This window comes from Sapajus apella, unplaced genomic scaffold (assembly GCF_009761245.1).
Source record: "Sapajus apella isolate SASKATOON/1434 unplaced genomic scaffold, GSC_monkey_1.0 scaffold90, whole genome shotgun sequence".
In the NCBI taxonomy this organism is placed as follows: Eukaryota; Metazoa; Chordata; class Mammalia; order Primates; family Cebidae; genus Sapajus; species Sapajus apella.
This window is the reverse complement of record NW_022437030.1, coordinates 1634637-1645468: the sequence shown is the minus strand read 5'-3', so window position 1 is coordinate 1645468 and position 10832 is coordinate 1634637. Positions and strand designations below refer to the sequence as shown.

General features: G+C 41.1%; 1 pseudogene; it reads right to left on the bottom strand.

Moving 5' to 3' along the window:
- Window positions 1-8570: 8570 nt before the first annotated feature.
- LOC116534866 lies at window positions 8571-9170 on the bottom strand (annotated as a pseudogene).
- Window positions 9171-10832: the final 1662 nt, after the last annotated feature.

The following is a 10832-nucleotide window of genomic DNA, read 5'->3' as shown; positions in this document are numbered from 1 at the left end:
AGAGTAAGACTCCGCTTCAAAACAAAAAACCATATGGGGTGGTTGTGGGTGAGTGAGGCTGGTTTCACTATGTTGGCCAGGCTGGTCTCAAACTCCATACCTCAGGTGATCTGCCTGGCTTGGCCTCCCAAAGTTCTGGAATTTCAGGCATAAGCCACCACGCCCGGCCGCCTTCTTGAAATTTGTTAGATTTCCCATTAATGTCCGTCCCTTTCTGACCCAGGATCCAGTCCAAGATCCCATCTAGCATTTAATTGTCATGTCTACTCCAATCTGGAACCGTTCCTCAGTCTTTGTCTTTATGACCTTAACACTTTTTGAAGAATGCTTAGTTTTGTAAAATGTCTCTTAGTGCAGATTTCTCTGATGTTTTCCCATAACTAGATTGAGAGTATGCAGTTTTGTCAAGCATATTACAAAGTGATGCTGTCCCAGAAGGAAAATTCCTTAATTTGATAAAGAATATGTTCAAGAGGACAGCTGAAATTTTTGAAAGTGGAAGATAATGAATGTTGGTGAGAATGTGGAAAAATCAGAACCCTCATACATTTCTGGTAGAAATGTAACGGTTTGGTGTTTCCTCAAAAAGCTAAACATAGAATTATCATATGACCCAGAAAGTCCTCTCCTAGGTACATACCTAAAAGAATTTAAAATGGGCTCAAAAAAAAAAAAAAAAAAATCCTTGAACAGTAGTCTGCCTTTATCTGCAAGGAATACTTTCCAAGGTTTCCAGTGGATGCCTTAAACCTTGGAAAGTACCAAATCCCATCTACACTGTAGGTTTTTTTTCAACTTCTCCCACCACTCCCATAATATCTTACTGTGTTGTGCTCACCCTTCTACTCCTTATGGTATGGAAGGCTAAAATGCCTATGTGATGAGATAAAGTGAGGTGAATGACACACATTGCAATGTAGCATTAGGCTGCTATTGACCTGATGTGTGAGGAGAATCATCTGCTTTGGACGATCCTGGGTAATCAAACTGTGATTATGTTGATGGTTGGATGTTAGGAGCAAACAAGATGATGTTGATAACTAATGGGCAGGTAGTAAATGCAGCGTGCATAAGCGGAACAAAGGAATGAGTCATATCCCAGATGGGACAGAGCCAGGCAGCACAAGATTTCATTACACTACTCAGAACAGCACACAATTTAAAACTTATGAATTGTTGGGCAAAACTGATAATTCACACCTATAATCCCAGCACATTGGGAGGCTGAGGCAGACAGATGACCTGAGGTCAATAGTTCGAGACCGGCCTGACCAACATGGTGAAAACCCCCGCCTCTACTAAAAACACACAAAAAGTTATCTGGGCATGGTGGCAGGCGCCTGTAATCCCAGCTACTCTGGAGGCTGAGGCACAAGAATCACTTGAACCCAGAGGCAGAGGTTGCAGTCAGCCGAGATCACGCCACTGCACTCTAGCCTGGATGACAGAGTAGGACTCTCTCTCAAAAAAAGAAAAAAAAATTATAAATTGTTTATTTCTGGAATTTTTCATTTAATATCTTTGGATGGTGGGTGACTGAAACAATGGAAAACAAAACCACAGATGGTGGGAAGGAGAAACTACTCTACATGAGTGTTCATAGCAACACTACTCACAGTGCCAAAAGACAAAAGCCATCCAATGTCCAGCAACATCTGAATGGATAAACAAATGTGATATACATGCAATGGAATATTATTCTGCCATAAAAAGGAATGAAGTACTGATATGTGCTACAGCATGAATGAATCTTGAAAATAGTGTAGTAAGAGAAGTCAGACAAAAAACTAGGGATATTATATGATTTTACTTACATGAAATATCCAGAACAAATAAATCCATAGAAACAGAATACAGATTGCTGGTGGCCAGAGTTGGGAGGTTTGGGGGAACGCGGAGTAATTGCTGAATAGGAACTGAGTTTATTTTGGAATGACAGAAATGTTCTGGACCAGACAGAGGTAGTGATTGCACAGCATTGTGAATTACCAAGTGCCACTAGATGTTATATTAGGTGGATATCATTTCAAATTTTAAAATTCTACAGCAAATATCATACTTAATGGTGAAATATTAAAAGCATTCCACTGAGATTAGAGCAATGATGCCCATTATTACTATTTCTTTTTAACACAGTAGTAGAGGTCTTAGCCAATGCAACAATTACAAACAAGAAAAAGTGGAAGAAAAAGAAAGGAGGAGGAGAAAAAAGAGAAGATGTATGGGGGAGGGAGAGGATAACTAAAATGTCTAAGAACCAGTAAGTCAGCAGGGCATGGTGGTGTGCCTCTCTAGTATCAACTACTTGGGGGACTGAGGCAGAAGGATCACTTGAACCCAGGTGGTCGAGGCTGCAATGAGCCAAAATGGCGCCACTATACTTCAGCCTGGGTGACAAAGTGAGACCCTGCCTCAAAATAAATAAATAAATAAAAATAAAATTTAAAAAATATCACTAAGGAAGAAATTAAAATTCTTATAATACACAGATGACATTATTATACACCTAGAAAATCTAAACAAATCTACAGATAAACTGCTACCATGACCGGGCATGGTGGTCCACGCCTATAATCCCAGCACTTTAGGAGGCCAAAGCAGGTGGATCATTTGAGGTCAGGAGTTGGAGACCAGCCTGCCCAACATGGTGAAACCCCATCTCTACTAAAAATACAAAAATTAGCCAGGCATGGTGGCGTGTGCTCGTAATCCCAGCTACTCTGGTGGCTGAGGTAGGAGAATTGCTTGAATCCAGGAGGTGGAGATTGCAGTGAGCAGAGATCTCGCCACTACACTCCAGCCTGGGTGAGACACTGTCTCAAAAAAAAAAAAAAAAAAACTGTTACCATCAATAAGGTAACCATTAACAAGGTCACTAAATACAAGGTCAAAATTTTTTTAAAAAATCATTGCATTTCTATTTAATCAGAATTTGACAAAAATTAAATATTATATACAGTAGCATCAAGGACATAAATAGGCAGGGATAAACCCAACAAAACTGGCCGGGTGTGGTGGCTCAGGCCTGTAATCCCAGCACTTTGGAAGCCTGAGGCGGGTGGATCACGAAGTCAAGAGATAGAGACCATTCTGGTCAACATGGTGAAACCCCGCCTCTACTAAAAATACAAAACATTAGCTGGGCATGGTGGCGCGTGCCTGTAATCCCAGATACTCAGGAGACTGAGGCATGAGAATTGCCTGAACCCAGGAGGAGGAGGTTGCGGTGAGACGAGATCTCGCCATTGCACTCCAGCCTGGGTAACAAGAGTGAAACTCCGCCTCAAAAAAAACAAAACAAAACTGTGCAGAGCCGCTACACAGAAAATCACACAACTTTATTGAGGATTATAAAAGAAGACTCTCAAAAATGAAAGGATATCCTATGCGCAGGATTGAAGTACTCAGTATTGGCTAGGGGCGGTGGCTCACACCTGTTATCCCAGCACTTTAGGAAGCTGAGGCAGGTAGATCACTTGAGGCCAGGAGTTTGAGACCAGCCTGGCCAACATGGTGAAACCCCATCTCTACCAAAAATACAAAAATTAGTCAGGCATTGTGTCGGATGCCTGTAGTCCCAGCTACTTGGGAGGCTGAGGTGGGAGAATCACTTGAACCTGGGAGGCGGAGGTTTCAGTGAGGCAGAATCGCAACACTGCACTCCAGCCTGGGTGACAGTGAGACTCTGTCTCAAAAAAAAAAAAAAAAAAAGAAAAGAAATAGTATTGCTAAGATATCAGTTCTCCCTAATTTGACCTATAGATTCGAAGCAATCACAATTGAAATCGCAGTGAGGCTTTTGTTTGTTTGTTTGTTTTGGTGGCAGGGGCAAGGGGAGAAAGCAATGAAGGAAGTTGAAATGGACAAATCAATTCTAGAATTTATGTGAAAATACAAAGGGCCAAGAATGGCTAAGAAAGTCTTGAAAAATAAGAACAAAGTTGAAGGATTTGGACTACAGTTGTTTCTTCTTATCTGTGGGGGATATGTCTCAAGACCCCCAATGGATGCCTGAAATCACAGGTAACATCAAACCCTGTATATACTGTGGGTTTTTTCTATTACACACCTATAATACAATTTGACTTATAAATTAGTCCCATTAAGTGATTGACAACAAAAATTAATAATAAAATAGAACAATTACAACAATATATTGGAAAGAAAGTTATGTGAATGCGGTCCCTCTCTCTCAAAATATATCATTGTACTGTACCTTGAGTAACATAAACCATGGAAAAAGAAACCATGGACAGTGCATAATACTGTGCGATAACTAAAATAGCCCAAATTAAATTAATACAGTGACAGGCAAACAGGCCAATGCGAAATAATAGAGTGCCCAGAAACAGCACACACGTATACGGACAATTACGACAGAAAACGACATGTTAGCACAGTGGGGAAGAGATGAATCTTTTCAATTAGTGGTGCTGGGTCAGCTGAATAACCATATAGGGAGAAAAGTGAAAAATGTCTGTTTGTGTCCTTCGCCCACTTTTGAATGGGTTTGTTTTTTCTTATAGATCTGTTTTAGTTCTTTGGAGATTCTGGATATTAGCCCTTTGTCAGATGAGTAGATTGCAAAAATTTTTTCCATTCTGTTGGTTGCTGGTTCACTCTAACGATTGTTTCTTGTGCTGTGCAGAAGCTGTGGAGTTTAATTAGATCTCATTTGTCTGTTTTGGCTTTTGTTGTCAATGCTTTTGGTGATTGAGTCATGAAGTCCTTGCCTATGCCTATGACCTGAATGGTTTTGATATGAACAGACACTTTTCAAAAGAAGACATATATGAGGCCAACAAACATGAAAAAATACACATCATCACTGGTCATTAGAGAAATGCAAATAAAAACCACATTGAGATATCATCTTATGCCAGTTAGAATGGCGATCATTAAAAAATCTGGAGACAACAGATGCTGGAGAGGATGTGGAGAAATAGGAACACTTTTACACTGTTGGTGGGAGTGTAAATTAGTTCAACCATTGTGGAAGACAGTGTGGCGATTCCTCAAGGATCTAGAAATAGAAATTCCATTGGACCCAGCAATTCCATTACTAGGTATATACCCAAAGGATTATAAATCGTTCTATTATAAAGACACACGCATAGGTATGTCCATTGCAGCACTGTTTACAATAACAAAGACCTGGAACCAACCCAAATGCCCATCAATGATAGACTAGACAAGGAAAATGTGGCACATATACACCATGGAATACTATGCAGCCATAAAAAAATGGTGAGTTCACGTCCTTTGTAAGAACATGGATGAATCTAGAAACCATCATTCTCAGCAAACTAGCACAAGAACAGAAAATCAAACACCACATGCTCTCACTCATAGGCGGGTATTGAACAATGAGAACACATGGACACAGGGAGGGGAGCATCACATACTGGGGTCTGTTGGGAGGGCTAAAGGAGGGACATCAGGGAGTGGGGAGGTTGGGGAGAGATAACATGGGGAGAAATGCCAGATATAGGTGACAGGGGGATGGGGGCAGCAAACCGCCTTGCCATGTGTGTACCTATGCAACAATCCTACATGATCTGCACATGTACTCCAGAACCGAAAGTACAATAAAAAAAATAATAATTACAGAATATAGTTGTAATTTTTAAAAGCTAATAAAAGTAATGTGTAATTTTTAAAAAGTGAATCTTGACTCCTATTTCATACTATACACAAAAATCAAATCCAGATAGGCTCTGAATATGAAGATGAAACAATAAAACTTTTAGAAACTGGCATAGAGAAACATATTTATGTCCTTATTTTAGGCAAAATGTATTAAACAGGACATAAGCACGAATCATAAAAGAAAAGTAGATAAATTGGACTATATTAAAGAGCTTCTGTTTATCAAACAAGACTCTTACGAGAGTAGAAAGGAAAGCTATTGGAATAGGAAAAGATTTCTTGCACCGGGGTGTGGTGGCTCACGCTGACAGTCCCAACACTTTCAGAGGCCACGGCAGAGGGATTGCTTGAGCCCAGGAGTTCAAAACCAGCCTGGACAACATAGCAAGACCCTTTCTTTACAAACAGATAAATAAATATTTTTAAAAATATTTTTGCAATACATATAAATGACAAAGATCTAATATCCAAAATGCATAAAGAACTGCAAATTCCTAAGAAAAAGATTAACAACTCAACAGAAAAAAAGCAAATGACTAGGAACACAAAGGATGTCCAAATGGCCATGAGACTTGTTTTAAAAAGTGTTAATCCTCATTAGTCATCAGTGAATCACAAGTTAAAACCACAGTGAGATATCCACCCACCAGTATACTCAAAATTGACATGACATGTCACTTGCTGGCAAATATGTGATGGAACTGAAACTCCCAAACATCGTTGGTAGAAATGTAATCTGGTACAACTTTGGAAAATGGTTTGGCACTATCTCTTAAAGCTAAATGTAAGTGGCCGGGCACAATGGCTCATGCCTGTAATCCTAGCATTTTGGGAAGCCGAGATTGGCAGATCACTAGAGGCCAGGAGTTCAAGGCCAGCCTAACCAACTTGGTGAAATCCTGTCTCTAATAAAAATACAAAAATTAGCTGGGCGTGGTGGCAAGGGCCTGTAGTCCCAGCTACTTGGGAGGCTGAGGCAGGAGAATTGCTTGGAAACAGGAGGCAGAGGTTGCAGTGAGCCAGGATTGTGCCACTGCACTCCAGCCCGGGTGACAGAGTGAGACTGTCTCAAAAAAGAAAAAAAAAAAAGGCTAAATGTTCATAGACAAAGATAGAAACAATCTAAATATTCATAAGCAGAAGAATGGATCAACAATGTGTGGATATTCGTACAATAAAATACTATGCAGAAAGGAATATGAGTGACAGCTAGTACCCCCAGCTGCATTTCATAATATTAAGTGAAAGAAGCTAAACCTAAAAGGGGCCATGCTCTATGGTTCCACTGATGTAAAGTTAAAACACAGTCAAACTCATTTCTGGTGTTGGAAGTCCGAAGCATGGTCCCCTGAGAAGGAAAGGGGCTGGGGCTATAAGAGACCAGCTTCTGGGATCACACAAATTTGTACATCTGACTGGCGGTCACATGAGAGTGCTCATTTTGAGAAAACTCACCAAGTTATGCCTTCTACGTTTATGTTCAATAAATAAGTGTGGGAGTTTTTTGTTGCTTGTTTTTGTTTTTGTTTTTTGGTAGAGATGGGGTTTCACTATGTTGCCACTGCCGCTTTTGAACCCCTGGACTCAAGCAATCCTCCCAAAGTGCTGGGATTACAGGTGTGAGCCACTGCCCTGAGCCTAAATAAGTTGTTTTTTAATTAATGTAGCTTTCACAACCAGTCTTTGATAAATCTGCAAATACTTTTATAAATGCACAAACAACCAAAAAAAAAAAAAACCTTGCCGTTGTCTCTTTCTTACACAGGCTGGGGTCCTAGCCCTACTTACAAATCTCCACCATCTTCTCAACATGGTGCTAGAATTTCCAAGAGAAATCTCATGTGTATTTACAACATAGTCTGTTAAACATTTCAACTCCTACGCATTCCAGAAAAACAGTTGTATAGGGTCAAAATCAAAATCCAAGTCAGGGCTCAGCCAGAAGATCCTGTTACTCAAAAATAAGATCACATACCTCAACTTGTTTTTTTGAATTTTTCCTGGACTTTCTCCCCTTATCATCAGCATATTTAAATTCACCTTATCCCCTTTAATAGCTATTGAATAATCTATTTTATAACTTTACAGTACTTTACTTAACAATCCCCTTTTAAAGGACATTTAGGTTGTTTCCAGCTTTTTGCTTTTATGAAAATGTTCCAGTGACTATCCAAGCATATGCGTGATTCTCATTTGATGATTTATCCTTCCATTAGAATAAGTTATTTGGGGCTGGGAGCAGTGCCTCATGCCGGTAATCCCAATACTTTGGGAGGCCAAAGCTGGTAATCACCTGAGGTCAGGAGTTCGAGACCAGCCTGGCCAACATGGTGAAACCCTGTCTCTACTAAAAATATAAAAATTAGTTGAGTGTGGTGGCAGGTGCCTGTGGTCCCAGCTACACAAGAGGCCGAGGCAGGGGAATCACTTGAACTCAGGAAACAGAGGTTACAATGAACCAAGACTGAGCCACTGAACTCCAGCCTGGGCAACAGACGGAGACTCTGTGTCAAAAAAATAATAATAATAAGTTATTTGAAGTTGAAATATTAGGCCAAGTGGTGGGCACCGGGACAAGGATTTAGATACATGTTACCAGCATGTGTCCTGAAAAGCTGTACTTATCACACCCACCCACCCCCCACCACCCACAGTCTAGGAGAGCATCTACATCCTTGCCAACACTGGTTTTTGTCAGCCTTTGATTTGGTTTTGGTTTTGGTTTTGAGATGGTGTTTCGCTATGTTGCCCAGGCTGACCTCGAACTCATGGGCTAAAGAGATCCTCCCACCTTGGCCTCCCCAGAAGCTGGGACTACAGGTGCACATCATCTCTCCCAGCTGCTGGCAGTCTTTTTGATCCCTGCCAAATCTGATGTATGAAAATCACATCTCGTCATTTTAAGTATTCTTTTTTTTTTTTTTTTAATTTTTAATGACCAAAACAAAGCATCTAAAACCACAGCTTCTGGAAGAACCACTTGTTCTTGCCTGCCTTGTATCTCTCTTCAAACTTGACCTTGGCCTCTTATCGGGCCTTTCATTTCAGAGCAGGATCTCTGAAGACATCCTTATTGACGACAGTTTTGTCCAAGGGGACAGCCACAGAGTACCTTGTGGGCATTAGGTGATTGAGGTTATAAATTTTCACAAAAGACTTGATCTTTGACCTCTTGGCGATCTTCATCTTGCCCATGGCATCTGTCACTTTGTGGGGATAGTGGTGAATTGCAGCCACCAGAGCATGGCTGTAGGGGTGATCTGAAGTGCCATCATCGATGTTCTTCACGATGACGGCTTTGCGTCCAGGGTAGCGTCCTGCCAGGACAAACACCACCTTCTAGGTTTCATGAACTTGCCCATTTCTGCAGAGAGCAAGGAGAAAGGGCCGCTCAAAAATCTGTAAAGCCAAAGACGCCCAGAGCCGACTCCTGCCAGCAAGCCCAGGTCTTGGGCTGGAACTTCAGTCATTTAAATTATTCTTTTGGTTATTCTCAAGGTTCAATATGCGTTTATTGGCCATTTGTAGTTCTTTGACAGAATCCTTCATTTTTAGTGAGGCCTACTTCTAAATGATTTTAAAATAGTCCTTCATATATGTATTTCTATTACACACATATATAGGTTTCTTTTTTCATTTCTTTTTTTTTTTTTTTTTTTTTTTTGAGATGGAGTCTCGCTCTGTCACCCAGGCTGGAGTGCAGTGGCACGATCACTGCTCACTACAACTTCCACCTCCCAGGTTCAAGGGATTCTCCTGCCTCAGCCTCCTGAGTAGCTGGGATTACAGGCACCCGCCACCACACCCAGCTAATTTTTGTATTTTTAGTAGAGGTGGGGTTTCACCATGTTGGTCAGGCTGGTCTCAAACTCCTGACAATGTGATCTGCCTGCCTCAGCCTCCCAAAGTACTGGGATTACAGATGTGAGCCACCATGCCTGGCCACATATATGTGTTTCTAAAGCAAGTATTTTTTCTCAGTGTGCTATTTGACTTTACATATTGTTTTGTTCTCTGTCATGACATCCAGAAGTTCTTAATTGTCATATGCAACATCTGTCCATTTTTTTCACTGTTGTCTGTCTTTGGTATCAGTGTCAAGAAAGATCTTCCCTCTTCCAAGATTACAAAAGTATTATCTGTTTTCTATGCCAAGGTCACGCTGCCCAAAAACAGTGAAACCAGAATTCAAACATGAGTTTGTCTTTCTTCAAAGGTTGTGCGTGTAACTTCTCATTACACTGTTAGGAACAACAATTACCTTTGGATATTATGAATGTAGATTATCTTTAACTTATTTTTTCCTACCTGTGTTTTTACATATGTGTATCATAACAAATATATAAGGCCAGGCATGGAGGCTCTCACTTGTAATCCTAGCACTTTGGGAGGCTGAGGCAGGGAGTTTGAGACCAGCCTGGGCAACATGATGAAACCCTGTGTCTAGCCGGGCGTGGTGGCTCACGCCTGTAATCCAAGCACTTTGGAGGCCAAGGCGGGCAGATCACCTGAGGTTGGGAGTTCAAGACCAGCCTGACCAACATGGTGAAACCCTGTCTTTAAAAAAAGAAAAAAAAAAAAAAGGAAACCCTGTGTCTAATATGTATTATATATATATATTAAATATATATTTTATATATATATATATTTTTGTTGTTGTTGTTTAATTAGGCCAGGCATGGTGGCTCATGCCTGTAATCCCAGCACTTTGGGAGGCTGAGGCGGGTGGCTCACGAGGTCAGGAGTTTGAGACCAGCCTGGTCAACATAGTGAAACCTCATCTCTACTAAAAATACAAAAATTTAAAAAAATTACTTGAGTGTGGTGGTGGACGCCTGTAATCCCAGCTACTCGGGAGATTCAGGCAGGAAAATCGTTTGAACCTGAGAGGCAGAGGCTGCAGTGTGCTGAGATCATGCCATTGCACTCCAACCTCGGTCATAGGGTGAGACTCTGTCTTACACACACACACACAAAATTAGACAGGCATGGTGGCACATGCCCGTAGTCCCAGCTACTTGGGAAGCTGAGGTGGGCAGTCACCTGAACTTGGGAGGCTGAAGCTGCAGTGAGCCGTGGCTGTGCCACTGTACTCTAGCCTGGGCAACAGAATGAGATGCTCTGAGAAAGAAAAGAAAAGAGAGAGAGAGAGAGAGAGAGGGAGGGAGGGAGGGAGGGAGGGA